Genomic DNA, 27,955 nt, shown 5'->3' on the forward strand with positions numbered 1-27,955 from the left:
CCGGAATTGAACCCACGCCCTTCCGTTAACTGTCAGTCTCCTTATCCACTGAGCTATTGAGGTGTTGTTATTCTACGTGCACCTTTGTACTATAGATTCATTATAAACGAATAAAAAGTGTTAAAAACTGATCCACTTGTTTTATGCAATAATAATTGGGTTATTGAATAGAGAACCACGGTATTCAGACCTGTTCTTCACACATTAGATTCCAAAACTTGACATAAATAGAAAATTGCACGGTATGCAAGCCAGTAAACAATATAGAGACATAGTATTAAAATCTTTATTGTGTCTGCATACCGTAAAACTCATACATTGATATGGTCTAACTTATCACAAACAAATCGAGTATCATTAAATAGCTCAATTGGTAGAGCGCGTACCATTTAAACGGGAAAAGTTAACCGCACGGGTTCGAATACTACATGCTTTTTTTTATTTTGATTCCGTTATTTTATTTTTCCTTAGTATTTACTTCTACAGAATAGATTTCAGATTTTTGTTGATCGAAATAATATTTTACAATGTGTTTGGTCAATGATGTCTTCTGCTATAAGTATGAAATTATACTAGCTGGGCATGGTGATAAGCCTTTTGATAAGCATGAAACCATACTTAATATTCAGCTAGATTAGTATGCAATCTGCTGACTTCAGATATGCAAACTGTTAAAACAACATTTATTTTCATTTTAGACTTTTTTTATAGTCTATTTTTTCTTCATTTCAGCTTAATTTAGCAGTTGTCATGGTTGTGTGTAAATTCCTATTACTATTAGATACGTTGTAATAAAACACGATTTTAAATATTTGTATATTAATTTTCTCTGAGGGTTTGCAGCAAAATTGATATTTTATTTTCCTTGGTATGGGTTTCAGTTGTGGCTAGTAGTCAGGTAATGATGATGGTGATGATGATGATGATATGATGATGATGATGACGACGACGACGACGACGACGATGATGATGATGATAATGATGACGATGATGATGATGATGATGATGATGATGATGATGATGATGATGATGACGATGATGATGATGATGATGATGATGATGATGATGATGATGATGATAATTAATACACAAACGACAAGAGGAACAAACATGCCTAGCATGTAATTCTATTTTAACATGGAAACGTTTGACCTCTTATCTTCTCGCAAAATAAGATTATGCATATCTTATCTCTTCAATAAACATTGTAAAAGTCGATTTGGCCTTGACACGTGGGGCTTGCCGAAAATGTGAGCATGTCTACTATTTCCATGCTGTGAGTAATACCATAGAAACGTGCTCTTTGTTTAAACATTACAAGTAACATGAGTGGCAAACATTAATGTTTCATATTGCTTTAACCCCCAGCAATGTTGGAGCCAATACTAGACCAATTGTCCGTTCCTGTCTCAGTATCAAAACAACATTGACTGGTGGGTGCGGGAGGGGTTGAGAATTTCATACTAAATTAAATCCCTCATCACTGCCATCATCGTCACCATCACGACTCTAATAATCATCTGACATCAGTTGTATTATCCATCATCATCATCATCATCATCATCATCATCATCATCATCATCATCATCATCATCATCATCATCAACAACAACAAAAACAACATCATCATCATCATCTAAACCATCATCATTATCACCATCATCATCACCATCATCATCATCATCGTCGTCGTCATCATCATTTATACTATAGTCACACAAATAGAAATCTTACATTAACTGCAAGTCATCAAAAAAACAAAATATTTTAAACAAATTATTGTTTTATTACTGTGCGCACAGTTTGCAACAACAACATCAACTGCTAGATTATGCTCAAATGAAAAATAAAATAGACTTTCAAAAATCTATAATGAAAAAATATTTTGTTAATGATTTAATATAGGCATGAGCCAAGTATGTTTTCTGCTATAAATATGAAGACGTACTTGTTTAGTATGAAAACATACTTACTAGGGGAATTGTGTGTGTGTATCGTCCTTTCGATAAGTATGATATCATACTTAGTGCTTGGGGGCAAAAACATCGGCCAATTTGGAATATTGCTAACATGTAAGTATGGAGCCACACTCGCTAGGAGCAAGGTGTGTATAAAGAAATTTGGATAACTACACAATTCAGAAGAAGTGTAAATTGACAATATGAACAAGAAAGAATGAAAGAAAGAAAGAAAGAATGAAAGAAAGAAAGAAAGAAAGAAGTTGAGGTAAAAAAGCTTTTAAACATATCGTACAGAAGAGGATAGGAAAAGTAATATTATTAAAAAATAGAACTACAGAAGATTCGAACTCATGGCTATCATTATAACCTATTATAGTTCACAAGTCACAGCCTCTACCGCTGCGACACGAGGAACTCTCTGAACAGTTAATCGATTTATAATGTATATTAAGTTATTCAATGTACGTATGGTCCGTGGCGTGATAGAAAACTTAACTGAAACGTATCAAATAGACGTAATTTTATCGGTTTACTCCGAATATATTTGTTGGCAATGTATTTAGGGTTGTAAAAATAAATTTGGAATTTGGATTCATTAACTTCCCCACGGTCGACAAAATTTAAAGAAAGAAAATTACATTGATTTCTTTTTAAACTGATTGTGTCGACCGTTAGCGTTATACTCATTATAAATAAATCTGCACAACTAACAACGGCCCTCCTACAGTGTATAGTGGTTTTGTTAATGCTTTGTGATCACGAGATCTAGAGTTCGAGTCCCATTGTCGCCTGTTTTTTACTTAAAAATCTGCACCTTATCCCTTTTAAAATCTCAGATGACACCTACGTCGGTTCAAATTTTAACAAAAATAATTATGATCAATAAAAAATCTGTGAGAGTATAGATTTTAATTAGCGATGTCTCAAGAATTTGAATATATATGATTTGGTTTATCGTTCATTATCGAACTCCATGCACACGTACATTGTCTTTACCTAGAACTGGCTCATTTCCTCGGACAACGAGGCAGCTACGCGGCTTAGCGCCCCATGTTACGCGGCTGAACCCACGACTCGGACAACGAGGCCTATTCATAGGCAAAAGCAAATTAAAACAAAACAAATGGAAAAAAAATGCCGGGAATTGAACCCACGCCCTTCCGTTAACTGTCAGTCTCCTTATCCACTGAGCTATTGAGGTGTTGTTATTCTACGTGCACCTTTGTACTATAGATTCATTATAAACGAATAAAAAGTGTTAAAAACTGATCCACTTGTTTTATGCAATAATAATTGGGTTATTGAATAGAGAACCACGGTATTCAGACCTGTTCTTCACACATTAGATTCCAAAACTTGACATAAATAGAAAATTGCACGGTATGCAAGCCAGTAAACAATATAGAGACATAGTATTAAAATCTTTATTGTGTCTGCATACCGTAAAACTCATACATTGATATGGTCTAACTTATCACAAACAAATCGAGTATCATTAAATAGCTCAATTGGTAGAGCGCGTACCATTTAAATGGGAAAAGTTAACCGCACGGGTTCGAATACTACATGCTTTTTTTATTTTGATTCCGTTATTTTATTTTTCCTTAGTATTTACTTCTACAGAATAGATTTCAGATTTTTGTTGATCGAAATAATATTTTACAATGTGTTTGGTCAATGATGTCTTCTGCTATAAGTATGAAATTATACTAGCTGGGCATGGTGATAAGCCTTTTGATAAGCATGAAACCATACTTAATATTCAGCTAGATTAGTATGCAATCTGCTGACTTCAGATATGCAAACTGTTATTATATAGGCATGAGCCAAGTATGTTTTCTGCTATAAATATGAAGACGTACTTGTTTAGTATGAAAACATACTTACTAGGGGAATTGTGTGTGTATCGTCCTTTCGATAAGTATGATATCATACTTAGTGCTTGGGGGCAAAAACATCGGCCAATTTGGAATATTGCTAACATGTAAGTATGGAGCCACACTCGCTAGGAGCAAGGTGTGTATAAAGAAATTTGGATAACTACACAATTCAGAAGAAGTGTAAATTGACAATATGAACAAGAAAGAATGAAAGAAAGAAAGAAAGAAAGAATGAAAGAAAGAAAGAAAGAAAGAAAGAAGTTGAGGTAAAAAAAGCTTTTAAACATATCGTACAGAAGAGGATAGGAAAAGTAATATTATTAAAAAATAGAACTACAGAAGATTCGAACTCATGGCTATCATTATAACCTATTATAGTTCACAAGTCACAGCCTCTACCGCTGCGACACGAGGAACTCTCTGAACAGTTAATCGATTTATAATGTATATTAAGTTATTCAATGTACGTATGGTCCGTGGCGTGATAGAAAACTTAACTGAAACGTATCAAATAGACATAATTTTATCGGTTTACTCCGAATATATTTGTTGGCAATGTATTTAGGGTTGTAAAAATAAATTTGGAATTTGGATTCATTAACTTCCCCACGGTCGACAAAATTTAAAGAAAGAAAATTACATTGATTTCTTTTTAAACTGATTGTGTCGACCGTTAGCGTTATACTCATTATAAATAAATCTGCACAACTAACAACGGCCCTCCTACAGTGTATAGTGGTTTTGTTAATGCTTTGTGATCACGAGATCTAGAGTTCGAGTCCCATTGTCGCCTGTTTTTTACTTAAAAAATCTGCACCTTATCCCTTTTTAAAATCTCAGATGACACCTACGTCGGTTCAAATTTTAACAAAAATAATTATGATCAATAAAAAAATCTGTGAGAGTATAGATTTTAATTAGCGATGTCTCAAGAATTTGAATATATATGATTTGGTTTATCGTTCATTATCGAACTCCATGCACACGTACATTGTCTTTACCTAGAACTGGCTCATTTCCTCGGACAACGAGGCAGCTACGCGGCTTAGGACGCGCGAAGCGCGCCCCATGTTACGTGGCTGAACCCACGACTCGGACAACGAGGCCTATTCATAGGCAAAAGCAAATTAAAACAAAACAAATGAAAAAAAAAATGCCGGGAATTGAACCCACGCCCTTCCGTTAACTGTCAGTCTCCTTATCCACTGAGCTATTGAGGTGTTGTTATTCTACGTGCACCTTTGTACTATAGATTCATTATAAACGAATAAAAAGTGTTAAAAACTGATCCACTTGTTTTATGCAATAATAATTGGGTTATTGAATAGAGAACCACGGTATTCAGACCTGTTCTTCACACATTAGATTCCAAAACTTGACATAAATAGAAAATTGCACGGTATGCAAGCCAGTAAACAATATAGAGACATAGTATTAAAATCTTTATTGTGTCTGCATACCGTAAAACTCATACATTGATATGGTCTAACTTATCCCAAACAAATCGAGTATCATTAAATAGCTCAATTAGTAGAGCGCGTACCATTTAAACGGGAAAAGTTAACCGCACGGGTTCGAATACTACATGTTTTTTTTATTTTGATTCCGTTATTTTATTTTTCCTTAGTATTTACTTCTACGATGATGATGATGATGATAATGATGAAGATGATGATGATGATGATGATGATGATGATGATGATGATGATGACGATGATGATGATGATGATGATGATGATGATGATGATGATAATTAATACACAAACGACAAAGAGGAACAAACATGCCTAGCATGTAATTCTATTTTAACATGGAAACGTTTGACCTCTTATCTTCTCGCAAACTAAGATTATGCATATCTTATCTCTTCAATAAACATTGTAAAAGTCGATTTGGCCTTGACACGTGGGGCTTGCCGAAAATGTGAGCATGTCTACTATTTCCATGCTGTGAGTAATACCATAGAAACGTGCTCTTCGTTTCAACATTACAAGTAACATGAGTGGCAAACATTAATGTTTCATATTGCTTAAACCCCCCAGCAATGTTGGAGCCAATACTAGACCAATTGTCCGTTCCTGTCTCAGTATCAAAACAACATTGACTGGTGGGTGCGGAGGAGGGGTTGAGAATTTCATACTAAATTAAATCCCTCATCACTGCCATCATCGTCACCATCACGACTCTAATAATCATCTGACATCAGTTGTATTATCCATCATCATCATCATCATCATCATCATCATCATCATCATCATCATCATCATCATCATCATCATCATCATCATCATCATCAACAACAAAAACAACATCATCATCATCATCATCATCATCATCATCATCTAAACCATCATCATTATCACCATCATCATCACCATCATCATCATCATCGTCGTCGTCATCATCATTTATACTATAGCCACACAAATAGAAATCTTACATTAACTGCAAGTCATCAAAAAAACAAAATATTTTAAACAAATTATTGTTTTATTACTGTGCGCACAGTTTGCAACAACAACATCAACTGCTAGATTATGCTCAAATGAAAAATAAAATAGACTTTCAAAAATCTATAATGAAAAATATTTTGTTAGTGGCCATTTTGAAGGGGTATTCAGAAGCTAAAAAGCATTTGTTCCACTATTGTAGCAAATTTTGCACTGGGTTACATAACACCATGTACTAGACAAAGTTGGCGTATGTGATTCGTAATTTGAAATAATTAACCCTAAAAAGCTATGCTACTTAGGGATTCAATCATGTTATAGCAAAGTCGGAAAATAACGTTGTCACAACACAAATTCGAGTTTACAAATTAACGTAATAACGACGTCTATAGATTACGTTGTAACAGGGTCAGACCATGAGATTTATACGGCGTTGTAAGAACGTGCTTTATACGTCAAAGCAACGTCATAAATTTGCGTACTAACGACGTCCGTAGACGACGTTGTATCTGGGTCAGTTCATGACTTTTAAATCACGTTCTAACCACGTGCTTTAAACGTCGAGACAACGTAATTATGACATTATATTAACATCCGGCAACAAAGATGCTTTAGTTTAGAACTTCAGAAATAGACGACACGATGAAGAAATTTTGGCTGGGCAACCATCTCCTTGGGATGGAAAAATTTACATTGAATGGTACGTGTCAACATCCAAACAATTTCATGTCCTTTCAGATACGTATTTGTGTAACGTTTTCTGAACGTATTATTCAAACGTTGTCACTACGTGTGGTCAAACATTGCATCAACGTCGAAACAACGTCATAATGACGTCATATCAACGTGCAAAAATCAACGTCGAAAATAACGTTGTCACAACACGAATACGAGTTCACAGATAACGTATTTACAACGTAAATGACAACCCAAGTCCAACGTCAGCGAACATCGTGAAAACGTAATGTGTTCCTTTCCTTTACTTTCTAGTACTTCCTGTAGCAGCTCATTTGAGCTAAACTGGAAGTCCTCTGGAATTTATAATGATAGACAAAGATAAAAAGACTAATTTGCGTCTGACGTCATCTGTCAATCAAACTCCGAGCACGGTTTGTTTAAAAGTGTCGGGATGATATGAGTTGCTGAACACGGCGGTAAAACCGGGCGGTCTTATTGTTAATTTTGCACCTTTTAACATACAAACCATCTCAAAAGTTAGGTCTTAATAGTAGGAAACTTTTTTTGGCGAAGGCACCATGTCCACAATGACTAGAAAAGTAGCTTTTTGCCTTATAAGAGTACGTATTTTTCGCCATTCACTGCTGTTCCTTTTTTCCGATCGGCACACGGTTGTTTGATGTATATAGAATTGGCTTCATTATTAAGAAAATGCAAACTATAGATGGCGCTATTTATCATAAATCATATTTCTTTATTTGCAAGGGATAGGTAATCAATACTGCCATTTAAACAGGTGGAATAGATGAAATAAGCAACAAAGAAATTTTATAAGGATATTTCATCAAAAAATAAAAGGAATTATTTTTATTAAAAGCCTGAAAGAGATATTTCCAATATCTAAATAGCGCCACCTATCTTGTCATAAATAGATACATTTTATATCCTGAAAATGCTTTAAAAAATGCTTTGAAAGTGAATAATGTTGTAAATAAGGGGAAATTAAAGTTGAAAATGACTCAAAAGCATCTGTATACATTAGTATGATACAGCTTTAAGTTGTTTAAGCCTAAAATTGGGTTGTACATGATGTTTTGTTTAAAAAACTAATAAATGATCACATCAAACAGCTGTGGGCACCAGCCAGATTAATCGACCTTCCTTATATGCGCTATTAGCCAATCAAGGATCGTAGAGAATTTGATTGACGGTGACGTTATCTTTGTCTTTCATTATAAGGCCCCATGACAGGGTGTAATTCCCATTATTCCAGTAATTCCTAAATGTTCCCTGTAAGTCCATATTATTCCCAACTAATTCCGAATAAGTCCGGTAAGTCCCTATAAGTCCATATTATTCCCAAATATTCCTGTAATTCCGAGTAACTCCAAATAAGTCCGGTAAGTCCTTATAAGTCCATATTATTCCGAACTAATTCCAAATAACTCCTAATAAGTCCAGTAAGTCCATATAAGTCCATTTAATTCCCAAGTATCCCTCTAATTCTGAGTAACTCCAAATAAGTCCGGTAAATCCCTGTAGGCCTAAGTCCGTATTATTCAAACTAATTCCAATTGAACTCCTAATATATCCCGTAAGTCCCTAAAAGTCCATGTTAATTCCCAAATATTCCAAATAAGTCCATATAATTCAAAATTTTGAATCCCAATGAGTTTAGGCAATTTAAACAAACCATCACAGGGACATCATGCACCCCTAAACATACCCAGGGACATGGGCCCAAAACACTCACCTCCCCCACTTGTCACCCCAACACCGGTCGCACCTCACCTCACCCCCCCCACACACACACACTTACATCCATCCCACCCGTCACCCCAACAGACAAGTTGACAACCCAACACCCACTCCACACACACAAACATCATTTGAAGTATCTTTTATTTCTGAAAAATGGCACACTTTTTTATCAATTATCTCTGTATGTTTATTGTGATTAAAAATTCAAGCTGACATGTCAAATAGGGGTGCACGCGCACAACCCTGTACACAAAACATCTGGGCACCCAAAATGACACACCCAGCCATGCATAAAGCATTTCATGTTCTGTATTATCCCCCCCAAGGAGGTTACGGTTACACTGAAATAATGCATTGATAGGTCTAATTCAATGGGATATCGTACCCCTACCCTGCACAACCCATCATCTTACGACACTCCATCAACAAACTCACATACCCCAACCTCACACACCACAAAATATACAAACAGTACACATGTGCGCTACACCCGCCCGCCCCCTCACACCCAACATTACCATACGCACACATTCATTGCACACATATGGGGACACCAACAAAAATTAAGGTACACCCAACCACTCAAACATAAAAAAAAACACTTTTTGAGTGTTTTGTCCGATATTGATATTTTCCAAAAACCTGTCATGATTAATGCATTTATAATACCCATGAGCACGGACATTTTCAAAATTGATAGAAAAGCAGCCTGGTAAAAACAACTGCTGACATTTACTTCATTGTTTTATGTTTTATGATGAAGAGTATCATTAGCCCTATTGAAAATTTTAAAAAATTGGCAGGTATGATTTGTTTCCATGGTTACTAAAAATAGAACGAAAGAAATGTTTGCGTCACGGACGGACGAGATAGAAATAGGTTCCCCTACTTTTCAGTACTCTTTTGTCATTTCTATCTAAACTATCAATACTTACCAATACTTTCCAGGACAAATAATAGCCAAGATACATGGTTTGATTACCTGATACACAGATATTGGAAACACGCTTCATCTTTTGCAGGAGAATGTGACAAATTTTGTCACGGACGGACACTTTTGGGTGTCACGGACGGACACAAATGCTAACCAGAGTAGCAACTTTTAAAATTGTTATTTTTTTACCCCTTAGTTGAAGCAGCTCCAGTAACTGCACATTGCCATAGAAAAATTATCTTGCAACTCCAAACTTTTTCTTAGTTATGACAACAAATGTCCATTTTGTCACGGACGGACAGAATTTTTGTCACGGACGGACATTTCATCACAAATTTTAGTACAATGGCCTATATTTCGACAGCTTACAAATAAAACATCAAAAGAACTCTAACTTGGTTTTACTATATTTGTGTTAACCATGTGTGTTTAAATTTGAGCATCAAATGATTGTTCATCTTTAAAATAGACCCCCTAAAATTGCCCCAAAATGACTGTGTACCAATATTGAAGGTAATTCACAGTCCTCAATAGAGTAACGTATCATTTTCAGTAGTGAATCAAGCAACAATGAAAGTGAACGAAATGCATCTGTTGCTTTATATATATGTTTAACTATAGTTGGTGTGAGTAGCTTTGCAAAGATTGAGCATCAAGAGATTGTACATCTTTAAAATAGACCCCCCTGAAAGTGTCTCAAAATGGCTGGGGACCAATATTCCTGACACCAAGCACCATTTATCAATGAAAGTGAACTGAATGCATCTTTTGCTTTATATATGTTCAACCACTTTAGGCGATTTAATACCCCGATTTTCATCAGTACCCGTCTTCTTTTTTTTGTTGCAAATTTATAAAGTATATAAATATGTTCATCATCTCATGTCCTGAACTTATAAAATGGGCTATTCCAGAAAATAGGTGCACACCCCCTATAGAGGAGTAAAATTTCAATCAAAGAAATGTCCGGATTTCCAAGTCTGCTTTCTGAAAACGACTGAATTTCCAGTTGCCAATGTAACTGGAAAAAGCTTGGAAATCCAATCAAATGAAGGACAAATCACGGAAATGTTGAAAATGAGCTCTCAAATTGAGGATTTCTGATTTTAAACTTTTTTTCTGGCGGATTTATTTGCCTTCGGGCACTTTAAAAGTCTGGATTTCCAACAGTCACGACTGGCCAAAAAGTCCGGATATCCGAACTCCTCTATAGGGGGTGTGCATCTATTTTCTGGAATAGCCCAATATCTCTACATAAAAAGTGGTTTTAAACCATTTTAGAAAATCATTTTAGCCCTATATATTTTTTTTTGTTTACTGTATCCTGGTAACTGAGATGTGTGTTTCATAACAAACCATAATTTATTCTATTGAACATGTCCAAGTACTGGCAAGTAGAATACATGAATAGAATACATTAAATCCTTTGTTATACTATCTATAGAAATATACTCACTGATTATAACACTGAATAAATTAAATAGGCCTAAATAATCTCTTCCACATAGACAATTTAATACTACACCATGTATGTATCTTATATAATATGTTGTTAGGAAAAGAGATTAAAAAAGGCTATAAGGTCATCAAAGGTCAGGTTATAGGTCAATTGGCTCAGGTCAAATTCAGGCATCAATTATGAATACATGTGATAGTCTGTGATATCATACATGTCATAATGAGGCATCAATTTTGATATTTTGTCTGTTACTGGATATAAATGGAAATGTGTGAGGTGGATATACTAAAATACCTTGGGATGTAAATGGTGAGTACAATTTAGATTGCCTAGTTGAGTTGGATTGGGCAAATAAATATAGTTACCAAAATCACAAATATGAAGCTTACGGAAAACTACCTAATATGGTGGTATAGGTGACAAAAATACAATCTTTTTCAACATTGCTGTAGTGTGGTTGTGGTAACCTGTTACCTATGGCTTAATTAAGTTTCAGTGACATAGTGTTGCAAGTTCAAAATACAAAATATAGCTCGACATTGAAAATAGAAGCATTTTAACCGGTTCGTTTTTTGATAGTTGTGGAGCACCAAGTTCATGAAGTCATAAAAGAAATCAGGGACCACTTATTCCCATTTTACATATCAACATTATTTCCCTAATGTGTTAGCAACACATATCCAAAATTTTAACGAAATCCGTTGATAGTAAGCTTTCCAAAATGAAGTGAATTTAAATCATCAGTGATGTACCTCCTTTTGGCTTCTATCTACAAAAGCATGTAAGCTACATTGATACCGATGCCACCAATAAAACGAGAAGATTTGCCCCTTCACTTAGCATACCACTTTGTCCAATTTTTTTTGTAATTTCTTCACAAAATGCAAAAAATGCAAAAAAAAAATCAGTGGGTGTAGTACCCCTTAATGTTTGTTTCTTTGCAAAGATTGAGCATCAAGAGATTAGTCATCTTTAAAATAGACCCCCTGAAATTAAAATGTCCGTCTGTGACACTTATTTTGTCCGTCCGTGACCAATTTAAAATTGAAGATTTATCTTAATTAATGGTGCCTTTGTTAAATATCATTCCTGCATGGGAAAGGGCATGAATGAGATTGATACTTCAGCATGTTTTTATTTTTCTACCCTGTGTTAGCAAATAGTTAGACATGCAGTCTTAGACAGGGTGAACTGAAGCTGTAAGCCATTGTCTGACATTCTGAAGGGGATTGGAGTTGGCCATGTTTGACTGAAGTGGCTGAATATGTTAAATAACCTAACAATACATGGGACAAGTGGCAGAGGAGTTTCAAACCCAAGTAGATGGGAGAGGAGTGTGTCAAGGGTGTCTACTATAACCCAGGACTGTACCTGATCTCTTCTGCATTATATTATTAATTGATGATAGATGATTATGTAGAGTAAATAGGATGGGGAGAACACAAGAGTGTGTAGTTTTGGAGGAGAGTTATTGGATGATGAGCGATTTGTAGATGGCCAAGCAAGTATGGTACAGGTCTACAAAGATTGATGGAAGGCATGAATGGAAGATTGAAAGAATATGACATGAAAATTCATGTAAAGAAGTTCAAAGTAGTGGAGACATGATGTGGGCCAAATTAAATTTTAAGCATCACCATAAATGGACAGCAGAAAAAGCAATTAACTCAGCATGGGAAGAGTCGTACTAGAGCTCGAAGACTAGAGCAAAGACTAGCATGACAAACAAAAGAAAACTCTGCTTTCCAAAGCTTACAAGAAGGACATAAACAGATACGAGTTGTAGTAAGTCAGTAGTTTGGAGTGTGGCCTGACATGGAGCTGAGACATGGACACTGCAGAAAGAGGATACATGTGATGAAACTGGAAGCTTGCGAAATATGGGTGTGGAGAAAACAGTACTTTGGAAAGACAGAAGACATATAAGATTTATATACAATCAGAAAGAAGAATTGGACTGGAATAGATGGAATAGCGGAAGGAGGGAAGGAATTAAGAAACAAAGAACACGCAAAAATGGAAATGCCTGATGAAGGACAGACAGTCGCTTGTGGAGTTAAAGCAGGGTCTATGGTTAAATTGAACAGCTGAAGACAGAGGAGAATGGATTACATTGTTGATGGGAACAGCGAATTAACCTGCCAATTAATAAGGCATAACATTACGCAAGCAAGCTGGGCTACATATGGGCATGGTCATGATTCTATATATTCGCAATGTGCACTGCTTTGCCCGTTTCACAAACATTTCAATGGGATTTTTACTTGATCAATTTAGGAGGAATGATGAATAATCTCTTCAGTTTCAATATCATAGAGTACAAACAAGAAGTGATGAAAACATGATTGTGTTGTTGAGAAAGGAATGAGGAAACATATAAACTCGTTTTGTTTCAACATCAGATTTTCTTTACAAAGATTAAATTGCAGCATTATAATAGACATGCATACTTCAAGTGGATAGTGTTTACTTAGAAAAAAAATAAGGCCAATATCAAAAAACTAAAAAAAAACAGTTTTTGGAATACTCTGCCACAAGATTAAGAAAAAACAAAACAAAAATGTTTGGGAAGAGTGTTTTTTGTTATGATGTACCTTTTTTTACACCAAATCTGTATTTATTTTGAGATTCATTGATGTCCTGCCTTTATAAAAAAAAAAATGTATACTTTTATATGTCTTGCGTGAATAATTACAAAGTTATAGCACTTTTACTCCATGCATGTCTGAGAGTACACAGCCACCTAAAGAGGAACCAACACATCTGGAAATGTAGCATGTTTAAGTCCATTTAATCCAGTAACATTATTTTTATGAGGAGAGATTAGTGACATTCACCCACAAGACACAGATTTTATTGCACCATATCCCACAATGCAAATTGATTCTGAGGTGACCTTCAAGAGCAGGTGGTGTAAACTTATATTTATGCAGAATATGTGTAAAGTCCTAGTGCATGCATGATGGGATATTATCTGAGTTTGAGATTTCTTGCTATGTGGTAGGTATATTGCTACAACTTTACCACAGACATTCCTGATTTTCTTAAAGTTGACCTGGTCAACGTTTATTTAAGCTCAATGCTTTAAATACATTTTCAGAAGCTATCCACATGCCCCAATATCTGAGTGCTCTTATTAGTTATTTTCAGTTTTTTTAGATCCACTGCAATGCATGAAGGGATAGCACTTATTACTGAGAGGATCCTTGTGCCCATCTGATCACATTATATCCTACCTATCTCAATATGCAAGAGGTGTCAGGCTAATATAAAATTACTATAGCAAATAGATCTATAGGTTACATGTGCACGCACAAACAGAACAGTGGAATCCATGGGGCCAGCAGACGCATTATTTGACATAATCTGACACGAGCAAGGGGAATGAATGATTCACTTGTATATGTATTGAAGAATTAATTTGTCCTGATTGAGCACCATTGTCTCATGTTAAGTTATGGTTATTGAATATAAAACTCAGTTAATTTGTCCTCATTGAGCATCATCATTGTCTCAAATTGGTCGATGTCTTGCATTTTTATTTAGGTTTCACATTTCATTGTTTGGTAACTTATAATATCAACGGAAGAGCTGCCATACACCTTCCAGCATTTTCCTCCATAATGTGTCTGTTTATTGAATTGTGTTCAATATTGTTTTTAAGGTTAGCCGAGAGTTTTTCATGCGCTTGATTTCAGAGGGGCGTAAGTTCATAACAGAAACAGCCATGCAGAAAATGAACAAGCGTACCGGGACCATGGAAGAAAGAGATGAGAAGGAACCACAACGACTTCGATAGGCCAAGTTTTAATCCGCTTATCTATTGACGCATGAAAAGAAAAGCTATCAATGGTACTTACTTTCATGTATGATCCATTTACCGCGATCGATGCTTGGCAAAATCATTACAGGAAAAAATTTATAACAAACCCATCCACGAACAAACAAACGCTACCCATAAGTAAGATTATGGAATTTCACTGATGCTCTGAACATGTATAGTAGCTTTGTTTTGGGATCTACAGTCAAACTGTTTTTTGATCGTGTTGTGTAGAAAATGTCCTATAAAACATCGAAAAGGTAATTAAAATCGGCCGTTTTTTTGCTGAGTTTCATCTTTAGCAAATAAGGTAAGATTTTGGTGACTTTTTCGATGAAAAATAGATGTAAAATGTTCTTAAATAATGCACAATGTTCCGGTTGAGTCCGGTACATAAAACCTGTTTAATTTAATAGTTTATATGTGTATAATCGTAACTAGCTAACTCGTTTCAGTGCCAAAGACTGCCAACTCTGAGAAAAAAGTCATCAAAGTTCGGAAAAATTGGGCAAAATGAAAGAAAAAGATGTAGGCCATCAATGACCGATGATCACGTCACCAAAGAAAATCCTATAGACGAATCCAAATCCACGCATTCCTACACCTGACTAGCAGCCTTTAGTTGGGTAGCCGTCGGCTACAATGCACCCAAAATGTGAAATGATTCGGCCTTGGCGGAAATTTTAAACTGCATTCCATCACCCGTTTTACACCTTCCACGAAAACACAGGTAGACAACAGAATGATAAAGTTTACAACACAATAGGCCCTATAGTTCCCTTCGGCAAAACACACAGCTTCTACATGGGGTCTTTTTATCTTTTCAGTTTCCGTAACTCTATTGTTCAGATACGAAAACGCAAGGAATTCAGTAAGTTTACTGTAATCTGACTTCATTGTTGACTCTGAAGTACCAATCAGCTTATTTCAATAGAGGTAATTGCCTGTGTCAATAAAGCCCATAAAGGCTGGAGATAAAATAGTATTGAACACCGGTGTCCGACCGCTGTTTTAATGGTCTAGCGCCCTCTCGTGTTTGACAGTGATAAATTGATTCACATTATTATGACAAAATGCAAATCCGAATGAAAAGGTCCACTTTTTTCTGTAAAAACGTTGAAAATAAGCCCTTCAATCACAAAAGGTCCGTTTATGAGCCTGTCGCGCCCCATTGCACTTGTGCAGGGCCACAGTGTCGCCCTTCCCTCGTATCAATGTCTATCTCCCTATTTTGCTTCCTCCTGCCCCCCCCCCCCATGATCAGGCTCCCCACTCCCTCCCCGATCCCTACTCTCTCCTCTCGAGCTTTCTCTTTCTAGCCTTTCCGTCTCTCCTCTCCTCTCTTTCTTCCTCACCCCTCCCCCTTTCGCTTGTTCAGTCTCAACTTAAGTATCTCCCTCCCGCCCTCCCTCCCGAAATTTATCAGTATGATCCATGACTGAAAATAAGCTCTGCAAAAATAAACATTTAAAATAAACCCGAGTCTTGCATATAGGCGCAACCAATTATCAGATTAGCTTGCCATGAATAGAATACATTATCTTTGCTCCAATGCAAATTCTTTTGTATTGCATTTCAATATAAAACATGATTACCAAATCACCACTTGTACGCGCCACATTGGGAGATATTTGACTATTTTAGACGCTCGTTTCATCGCCAATATGAAAGACTCATTGCTTATAACTTGGCAACATGGTCAGTATATATTTCAATGCAAGACTTTTTTACGATCCACTTACGTCTAGGCGTAAGTACATATACACCAAACACAAGTCAATTGAAGCCGTACAATTTACCGCGAATTTAGGACCGTAAAATTTAGACTCTTCTTTTGTCTAGATTGGCACCCAACCGCACATCTCAAGGTTTTATGTAAAAAATCAATATAACTTACCAAAACGAAAACTGAAATTCACGAGCTTCAAATTTTCAGTAACTAACAAAAGGCTAGAATAAAAGATTGGTCATACCTGGGAGACTACCACTTCAGAATAACAATAACTTACAAAAACTATTACGGATACGGAAACAGAAACTGAAAAGATAAAACGACGGTAAGTATATTCGCTCTTGAAGTGACATAATAATCGGATTAACTACACCAAATCAAACGCTACAAATGGATGTACTTGCGAATAAAAGGACTATGTATGCGACGGGATTACCTGCGGAATTATCTCTATTGTATTATTCTATTAACCCTCCTCGTCCTTGCATCTTCTCTAGTGTTAGGCGGCTTTTATTTGCACAATAGGGCGCTCAAAACGCCAGGTTGGTGCTACCGGCTACCCAAAGATGGCCGACCAAATCTGACCATGACTTGGCTCGATGGATTCGTCTATAGGGTGCTTGCACGGAAGGTCATTAGTTCAAATCATCCTTCACACACGCTCCAGAAGACATGCAAATACATGGAATACAATACCAATCACCTATTTAACGCGGGGTATTGATCAAAGTAAATCCTCATGAATAACAATGTCAACTAAATGTCGGTAAAGGGAGTGGACAAAGTGAATGCGTTCGTTGTGGTTCCTTCCAAGGAGGTTCCTTCTTATCTCTTTCTTCCATGCCGGGACGTAGGCCTACTTACAATAGAATATCGATCCACGGTCAAGACATGAAAAGGCTATGAAACTTGGCTTAGCTCGTGCCCGGAGCTCGGATGCCGGGGGGGGGGGGGGGGGCACAAGCCGTTTTCGGCAATTTTCACAAGGATTTTATAAATTTTAAAATTGATTGGGGGCACTTCGTCAAGCTACGCCCTGGAAAATGTGTTGATTTTGAACAGAGAAGATGTAATAAAGAGGAGGTTGATCAAGCTATCCTCAAACAAAATATGTGTGAGACCGCTCACTCAAAGTAAATGATGAATCACCCTATTTAGCTGCTTTACAATAGAATACCACAATAGGGTTTGAACCCGGGATGGGTGTGATACACAAGTTGCAGCTAACTGCTTTTAGGGATAGGTCAGTGTGTGCATGTCATCATGCCATACACACCATGCATGCAGACCAGACAGGGTCTAATTCTGCATAAAACCGGGCAACGTTATTTCTATAGATCTGCTGCGCATTCAAATTGCATTGTATTGCATCGTAATTTCATTTGTGTCTATGCTAATTATGTTTACACAACATGAACTCACATGTTTTCAAGCAAATTCGCCGATAATAGGTGATCAAAAGCGATCGGAATGTTACAAAAGTACAGATCGCATTCAGCTTAATTCATATGAGATGATCTTTGAAAAAAAAAGGCATAATTTGTCTTGGTGTTTACGGAATGCCATGCAGTAAAATATTAATACGTTGCGGCAATTCATGATTGACAACTAACAATCGGCGTGTCCTTCGTATCCTCCACTGTCAATTTCTTATCCACTCACTAATCCTCACAAAAGCTTTGTGTTGATTACGTAATGTGTGGAGGCAAATTGCAATAAGTACAATGAAATAATGAGTAGGGCGGGCTCCGAGGCGGGTTTCTTCTTCATCTTACGTAACAGTATTGTTCTCCAAAAAACCCGGAAGCTTGTCGTTTGGAGCTCTAGCTGAAATACAGCAAGATTATGTAAGATAGTAAATGTAAACCTGTATTTTAGCTAGAGTATCTCGAGCTACAGCAAGATTATGTAAGATAGTAAATGTAAACCTGTATTTTAGCTAGAGTATCTCGAGCTAATGCAGACCCTGCCATCTTGTCAGATTTCAGATAAAATATGACTGAAGTTCCATGGCAAATTATAATTTTTGCTACTTGTTGCCACTTTCAGACTCTATTATTTATGATAAAGAATGTTATCAATTATCAGAATATCTTTATTAGGTTGGCAGGAAATGACAGGAAAATACATAAAATAATAAAATAGAAATGATCAACAATCATCACCTTTCTTAAAAAATCCTAAAAATTTCTTCTTTAGAAATTTATATATTTACAAAAACGGTAGATTTGGGGGGAAATTTTACAGCACTCGATTTCTTTCTTGTATTATCCACATAATGTGGTATCCCATCCAAGCAGCAGGTCCTTAACACACGCGTTTCATACTTTTTAACAAATTCTCTATAGAAACATTGGAAATATTTTCAATTCTGTGAAAATTGGTCAACCATGGGCGGTCACATACATAACATCATAGGATATTTCAAGTGGATGTCTAACTACTTGAGAATAAAGGACTATGAATAGATGCGACAGGATTACCTACGGGATTATCTCAAGGATATAATTCCGTTGACCCTCCTCTTTATTACATCTTCTCTGATTTTGAATTTATAGCCTTGATATCTTTGATGAAATCAATGCTGCTATTCCCCTGATTTAGACAATGTATATAAAAGGGTAGGCAACAACAACAATATCAAAAAGCAATTCTTTGTAAATCGAATTTGGGATGAAAATCAACAAGACAGACTTAGCAGGCCTACAAATTTCTGAATTATATAAAGTGAAAAACAATCAATCACGATTCACTGCACTCAGCGAATCAATCAAATAAAACTAAAAAGAAAGGAGCAAGAAAGAATAAAGAAAATAGTGAAAAAGAGAAAGAAAGAGAGAGAAAGAAAATGAACGAAAAAGAAAGAAAGAAAGAAAGAAATGAAACAAAATGAAAAAAGAAAGGGAGAAAGAAAAGAGGAAAGAAAGGAAGTAAAAATGAGAAAAGAGAAAAAAAGAAAATTCAGCCACACGGAGACTCGAACCCACAAAAATAGTTCATATTAGATTCCCAGTCCAACGCTCTATCCACTCGGCCATAGATCAGCTTACGCAATTGACTGTTCTCAAAGCGGATGATATAACTATAATTGGATGCAATTACATGATTACAATCGCGTCCGCATTATGGCTCTTAGAATAAACACGCATGTCGGCACTGAAATTTTGAACGAACTGATGGAGGAAAACCTCGTTTTTTGCAAAACTAGCTTCAATTTGGAGTGAAAATCAAATGGAATAGCAATTGGCAGAATGTTGAGAAATAATGTAGGTATTCAGATGTCTAAATCAACGTCTCGTAATCAAGATATCGATAATTTCACAAACCAGCTTTTTCTCAAGCAAATTCTCCAAAATTTTCCCCCAAAACGGACTTTTAAAATTTAATCGGTACTGTATTTGGTTCTTCCCCATGGCAACATTATTTCTTTGATCGATTTGTAATACAATACAAAAAGGAAGAAAACAATCGCTCGGTGTGGATTTATACGGAGCGCACATTTGAAAAAAACCTCATGGAACGTGTTTTTGATCTTGTGAACATGGTGGGTAAAAATGCTTTAAACGAAGGATATTCAAATTTATTCTAATAATTTGTATATAACACACACAAAAATGTTAAGCTACATCCAATGCACCAACATTTCACTCGCTGCGATATTTGATTACTGAGAAAACTCTGTTTTAGAGAACAACTTTATACGTCTTTTATACGTTTTTTATACGTCTCTTTGTGTAACCTTATGTGTTGTAATGTGAAATTTTAGTATATTGCTACACAGCTACATCTCCATTACCACTAGGCCTACATACACAGTATAAACTACTCTAAGGTCAAGTGGTTGTAATGATTTTAAAGGAAGGTCTAGTGAACTGCAAGTTTTGGTAGCAAAAATCCATTAATTTGTTTATGCCCTCACAATTCTTAGGGTTGGGGTAGCATACTGCAAGTTATTTTCTTTTCTGTAAATCTAGCTTACTTAAATGTTATATCACCATTTACATGTAGCTATTAAAAAATATACTGAGCAAAATGACACTTAAAACATCCCTATAGCTCATACCATTGTGGAGATATGGCCTTTTCAAATAGAAAATGAGGCGAATATCATACTTTTTTCCAAATCAATTGTCACCCGAACCTTTGAGTTTCTACTCCTGCTACGAAAATATAGAAATATATGGATCCCATTCAATGCTTTTAAAATTGTACCGTTGTTACCCAATTAGCATAAAAAAATTAGGCATTATTTGATAGTGTTCATGTTCATACACTCACAGGAAATTAGCAAGTCAAAATTTTTGTCAACCCAAAACGGCAATTTTGGCCAAAATCGGACAAAAATAGATTTTTCCCCTCAAAAATAAGTTACAAAAATAGGGAGGTTTAAGTGCCAAAATCTGAAACTAGATGCTATTTTATCTTTGGAAACATACAAACAATCAAGAATTATTGTTTTCACCCCATTTTTTTTCACACATTTGTCCGCCAAATGTAAGTCAAAGTTTGAACGCTGTCTTATTGGTATTTCCTTGGTGTCAAATATAGCTGTTTAGTGAATCCAAAATTGCATCAATTTTAATTGAAATGTCCTTTTTAAATTTCAGCTCGGTGTTTAGTATTTTTGTAAAATAGCTTTTGTAAATATCATATTTATCAATTTGAAAAGTAGGAGTATGTTGTCTATATAGTCAATGTTTACAGTGATTTACATTTCTTAACTTCATAGCTATTTTCAAATCTACAATTACTTTCCAGTCAATGAGTCATTCAATGAGTTCAGTTTAGTCAGTTGTGGAATATAAAAATCAAGCCAGTGTCTTGACCTAGAGTAAATGTCCCATTGGGAAATATTAATAGTATTTATATAGCCCAGTCGTGTGCTGGTCGTGTGTCACATTCACTGCCCTCAAAATACCATACAGGTTTTTATGCACTCATCAAATGTTCACAGATGAATTGGCGAGGAAAATGGGGGGGTGTTATTCAAACGCGTCATTTTGATGGAAATATTTAGGTCTTCCACAATTAAGTTTAGGGCTATTTTTGTCATGTTTGCTATGATGTGTTTACATCAAAGTATTGATTTGACCAATATCTCCTGATTGACCTGACAATTAAAGGAAGGTGACCTGATATATTTAAATATATAAAAATTCTAATCAAAAACTTATGTATAACATAAAATGTCATCCCTTCCAAGCACTCATGCAAAAGGAACATGTAAATGTTTTTTGTAAATGTGACTAATTCCTAATGGAATTACTGACATTTATAGAGCGTGATATTGGTAGTCTACAGTGTTCTTATTTTAAATGATAATCATCATGATCATGTAATATATTGATTTCAAGTGAAAGGCCCTATTTTCCACATAAACATATTAAAGTTAGAAGTTCCAACTCAGTGTATTTCCGAAGATATCATCAAAAAACTGCCTAATTAGTCTCAAATGTGGTATACCATATTTGAGACTAATTCTGCAGTTTTTGACGATTTCTTCGAAATATACCAATTTGGAACGCCAAATTCCAATAAGTTTATGAGAAAATATGAGCTTTCATCTAGATCTGATACCAAAATCAGCATTTTGATGAGGTAAAGTGGGGGATGAGATTGTCAATCAGGTTACCCACCTTTAATTTACAAGATGGTACGATTTCTTCACAGACGTGCGGTTTTCACCTTTTATGCCCAAAATAATGTGCACAGTGCACTTGCATTTAAGAGTGGTTCAATAATTATGTATACCCATAGAATGGTGAAAAGTGGCAGGCTAAAAGGGGAGGCGAGCGATTTTTGGCACAGATATTTGGCACCATTTCGATATTAAACCCTAAAAAGCCGTGTAAAACATATCATGAAATGCTCAAATATGCAAAATGTTCTTTTTGATGCACTCACATCCAGTGGCGTAACCAGTGGGTGAATTGCCGGGGGGGCAAGCTGCCCCCGACACAAAAAACTGGGAAGAAGAGCAAAACATTGAGAAGGGGTAAAGGGGGGAAGGAGAGAAAAAGGGGGAAGGAGAAGAGAAAAAAGGGGGAAAAGAGGAAGAAGAGAAAGGGGAAAGAAGAAAAGAAAAAAAGAGGGGAAAAAAGGGGAAGGGAGAAGAGAAAAAGGGAAGGGAGAAGAGAAAAGGGAAAGAAAGAGGGAATTTGAAATTTGTACTCTGAAACACTGATTTTTTAGCTTCTAATATGCCAAAAACCAGGAGCTTCAGGGGGCTCCGCCCCTTGACCCCCGCCGGGGATTTGCCCCTGGACCCCATCCGTTTAACGCTTCGCGGCAAGCCGCTCGCGACTTTTGGTCAAGAATTGGGAAATTTTTCAATCTTGCCCCCCGGAAGGTCAGGTCTGGTTACGCCCCTGCTCACATCACATGATAATTTCAGGTTTTAAATTGGGGTTCCCCAAAATCTAACATGTGTAAACAAAGGGCAACGATTTTTTGGCAGGGGCGTGGCAAAGATTTTTCAGCATGTTAAAAAGGGCAGTAAGGATTTTTTTTGGCATAATGAAAGGGAGGAGCAAGCAATTTTTAACAGAACATTAAGAATCACTCATCATGCACAGTCCCTAAAATAACTTGCAGAGGATTGGCTTGAAAATTCAAACAACACATCTTTAATTCATGTCTACACTTGAAGACCTGAGCGTCCATATTGGCATCTTGAGATATTGGGGCTGAAGACGTCCAAGAGAATACTGGAAGAAAGCTTCCTCTCGGTAAGCAATTTCAAGTTTGTTAGAAATAAGAAAAGTTAAACTTAAGATATGATCGTTTAAACTTTTTCAAATAAGCTAATTTGGAAACCAAAAAAAGCCATAACATTGATACTTCTCAGGTACATGGGTATAGGCAAGAAGAATCATTTTGTATATCAACCAAGTAAATGTCTATATTGATCGATATATCATTTTTGTACTTACAGTCTACTAGCGCTCAGGTCTTCACTTTCACATAGCATTCATAGGGTCAATGATAATAATTTTTCTACTGATGCAAACAAAAATCTACATTTTGATGTGGGGAATAGGCTGTGGATTTGATCATCCTCACCAATATATGAACAGGCACTTGCACAGACATACACACATAAATCACCCCCAGTACCCCACTACAGTAAAAATGATAATGTGCCCATGCTGTGGAAGATGACTCCGCCCAAGAATACTTTGGGGATAAGCCCATACATATGCATTGACATGGGTGCATAGGGTGGTGGTTGGAGGGCTGTATGAGGGGTAGGAGGAGAAGTTTAACAAGAATGTAATCATAGAGCTAGAAATAAGCCTTTTAAAATAACACATTAGGATACATGGTGAACAAATGGAAGGATTTGACAGGTTTAGGAGGGGTGTGAGAGTCACGGGAAACATTTTATCAAAATGAGCTAGGTCTTTCCGTCGGAGTGGGGACAATGAGGTCAAAATATAAAAGTTGACGAAATTTGGATTTTTTTTTCAAAAAGCCATGGAAAGTTTTAGGAGGAAATATTTGAAGAAAAATACTTTTTGGATTATCAGAAATTGGGGGCGGGGGGGCTGTGTTTGGTGAGGCCACATATTTGACCATTTGCTTCATGTCCCAACATTTATTCATTTTTTTGCTAAATGAAAAAAAATACTGCAGTTTCCATGTGATATTGACAGTGCTAGCAGTTTTCAGTATCTAACAGGAAAATGATGAGGCCCTTATTTTTATATTTAAGATTATGAAGGCCAAGGGTTAGACTCTTTTAAAGTTCTACAAAAATACTTGCAAGTGATTCATGGTGAAAATTTAACTTGTTTATCAACATTAGGCCTAACCTTAAAATTAAATATGATATTCAGGGAAACAAATATGGACGGATCCCAGAAATTGAGGAGTGGACGCGAAATTAATTGATTGATCAATTCCCGGGGATCATTTGATGAGAGGCAGTTGAAAAATGGTGGTCAACAACAAGTTGAAAACTTGGCCCAGAAGAGCAACAACATATATTATTTACTCTTGACCTACACATAACTAAGTAAGACCTATATGAAATTCATGAATACAAAACAGTACTAATTCAAATCTAGCCTAATATTATTTTCTTCAGATTGTCTGTGCCATTTGATTTATCATCAATAGTAAAACTCCCAATATTAGAAAAACACAGTGCAACATACTTACAGATGTTCTTTTGCCCAATATTTTTTGTAGGGATTATAGGCATACATGTTATATTTTCAAATGTTATTTATTTCATCACATGAAAAGGGAAATTTACATTTCATTTATAATATACCCCAGTATTTACACATGTTACCATGGTTATGGTTACACTAGCTCTGAAAATGCTATTAGCCTTTGACCCCTAGCCAGGTTCACCACAGGGCCGCGTAATTCAAACGCTATTTATATCTACTACATGTAGTATGTAGATCAAGATGCATGAAGTTATGACATTCCATATTGTATACAGTGCGTATTGGGCAATAATATTTCTTGTCTCACACTGTTGTCTGCTGACCGACATATTCAATTGAATAAGTATTTTAAAAAAGCCTTTCATCCTCAATACCGGTAGCTTCATATTTTTTTAATGTTTTAATTACAGTATTTATAAGAATGCAGGAAGGGTCACTTATAACTACTTATATTGAGCAGTTTTTGAATTAGTATTACCACCGGCACCATCTCGTCAAAAGTAACAAAAGAGCTTTTAGGAAATGTATACATGGTATATGGAAAACAAAGATTCAACATAACAAAAAATTATTTACACACACTCTCAGAAAAAAAAAGGTGCTACTTAGAACCTTTTTTTTGTCCTGTATGTAGAACCCTAAGCAGTAATAAGGTTCTAAAAGAACCTTAAAAGGTTCTATAAAGAACCTTAAAGATTTAAATAGGTTCTATAAAGAACCTTAAAGATTTAAATAGGCCTGGGGATATTCTAAATAATTCATTCATTCAGGGACTCATCACAAAGTTAAGAAAAGTAAAACGTAGTGTTAACCCTTTTTGGTACTAAAAAATAATTTTCTTGGATAAAAAAACTTTTTTTCTGTTCTACTAAGAACCCTCAATTCTTTAAGATTCCTTAAGGGTTCTTCAAGCTTAAGGTTCTACAAAGAACCCTTTTCTTGGCTACAAAACCTTTTTTGGTTCTACAAAGAAGTTGAAAGAACCCAATTGACACCCAATGGATTTTAGAACCTTTTAAGGTTCTTTTTAGAACCTTATTACTGCTTAGGGTTCTACATACAGGACAAAAAAAGGTTCTAAGTAGCACCTTTTTTCTGAGAGTGCATGCTATAGGAATAGCTTGTAACAATGTGTAAATTTGGATAAAAAGTCTCAAAAATGGGCTAAAGATAATTAAAAGTACGGACATTTTGACTTAATAAAAGAAGGAATTCAGACATGAGAAGGAAAGGCAGCATCTCTGATACTGGGAAATACTTGTAAACATTGAAATTAGTAGTAAATACCTGGACAAATACTTGGTTTTGCAATAATTTATGTTTACATTTTAGAAATAGTTTTTTTTATATATTAACACATTTTCATATTCTTATCAAATAATTTCAATACATTTTAGAAAATGCCATTCATCCAAAACAGGCAAAATTATATTTATCATGTGAGTGATATTTGTCTGTGACAAAGAAGTTACAGAGTAAAAGGCAAAACATTATTTCACTGTAAAATACCGGATAAAAACATTACCCTTCCCATCTATATAACTTTTCTCTATAGGAGTAATGGTGATATGTCCAAAGTGAATACGATACGATATATCATTTTTGTAACATGAATATGTTAAATATATATATATATATATACAGGCCTATAAGATGCATAGGGTGGGGTGGGGGGTAAAGTCCACTTTTTACATCAAAGCCAACTTTCACACAAAACCAGGTCTACATTTCCAAACATCCAAACACCTAGATGCCATTAATTATTGCTGCCCACCCAGTAAATTATTTTCCCTAATTTGAGGGCAAAAATAGATTAAATTACCAACCCAGTAAATTATCCTTATACCTCCCTGCAATCCCCATGCATATAAAAGGCCTACAATTTCAATTTCGCTTTTTAACCAAAAAATTAAAAGAGATCAAGACAACAATGTTATATACAGTGGAACCAGTAACATATTGGATAACAGAAAAATTTTCCTTGATTTCTTTACTAGTTCAGACTCAAACACTATTCTCAATTAACTTTAAATCTAGAAAACAAGTTAATTGGGCCACTTTTGGCAGTTTCTTTTTTTTAATGTCTTTGGGTGTCTTTCTTCCATGGTACAATCCATCTGCGAACAAATTAACTTCTATATATGCGTAAATGTCACCATTGTCATAGCTGACTATAGCCTATATATATAGCATGTCCAAAAACAATAACAGGAAAATCAGGAACAACAACAACACTTAGGAATTTCATCACTATACTACTTTTGCGTGTCAAACAGTATAAACTTGTTTTTTTGGCTCTAAACATATAATTTTAAGCAAAGCCAGAAGCAGGGTATTTCAAAATCAAATAATTATAACCACCATACCATGTTCTTTATATAGATTTTGTACCAGGATTTTGTATTTACTTCATCAGATAATTTATTATAAATTTTAGTATGCACTGTAAAATACTATTTAGTAATTTTACAGTGCATGTAAATAATGTTTATACTGTGTAGTATGGCTAACATGTAAATACTAGCAAGTACACAGCCAGTTCAAATTTCCCACTTTTAACTACAAAAGATCAAATAGGGCGAGCTAGGGGCCAGAGGTTAACATGGTAACATGATAATGGAATGTGTGTGTACACTGCCATTAAAGGTGCACTAGTTATTATATTAACAGTCTTTAATAGTGTTTTTAAAAGTCCATAAGCTATCTAATCATTGAATATTGTGTAAACAATGAGTTATAAAGGGGAAAGAAGAATAATTTTATTTAAAATGGATAATGGAGAAGCAATAAGCATGGAGCTGCATGGTAAGAAGCTGTTTAATACGCTGCAGCGTTTGTGATACAGTGGGGCCTAGTCAGTTGCAAATCTGAGTATGAGACCACATGAACCCTAGGCTTTTATTATTTGAGGCCTATCTACACTGAAGTCTGAAGTGAGGATCCTGTTATGCCAAAGCTTAGCCTCAACCAGCACAAACTAAACCCCAAAGCTCAAAAAAAAGGGTCGGTGCTCTGTGTGGTTTAAAATGTAGATCATGAAGCTGAAGTCTCTACTACTGTTCTGAGGCACACGTCTACCCCCATTGGGAGTTTCATCATT

This window comes from Amphiura filiformis, chromosome 2, assembly GCF_039555335.1.
Source record: "Amphiura filiformis chromosome 2, Afil_fr2py, whole genome shotgun sequence".
Classification (NCBI taxonomy): Eukaryota; Metazoa; Echinodermata; class Ophiuroidea; order Amphilepidida; family Amphiuridae; genus Amphiura; species Amphiura filiformis.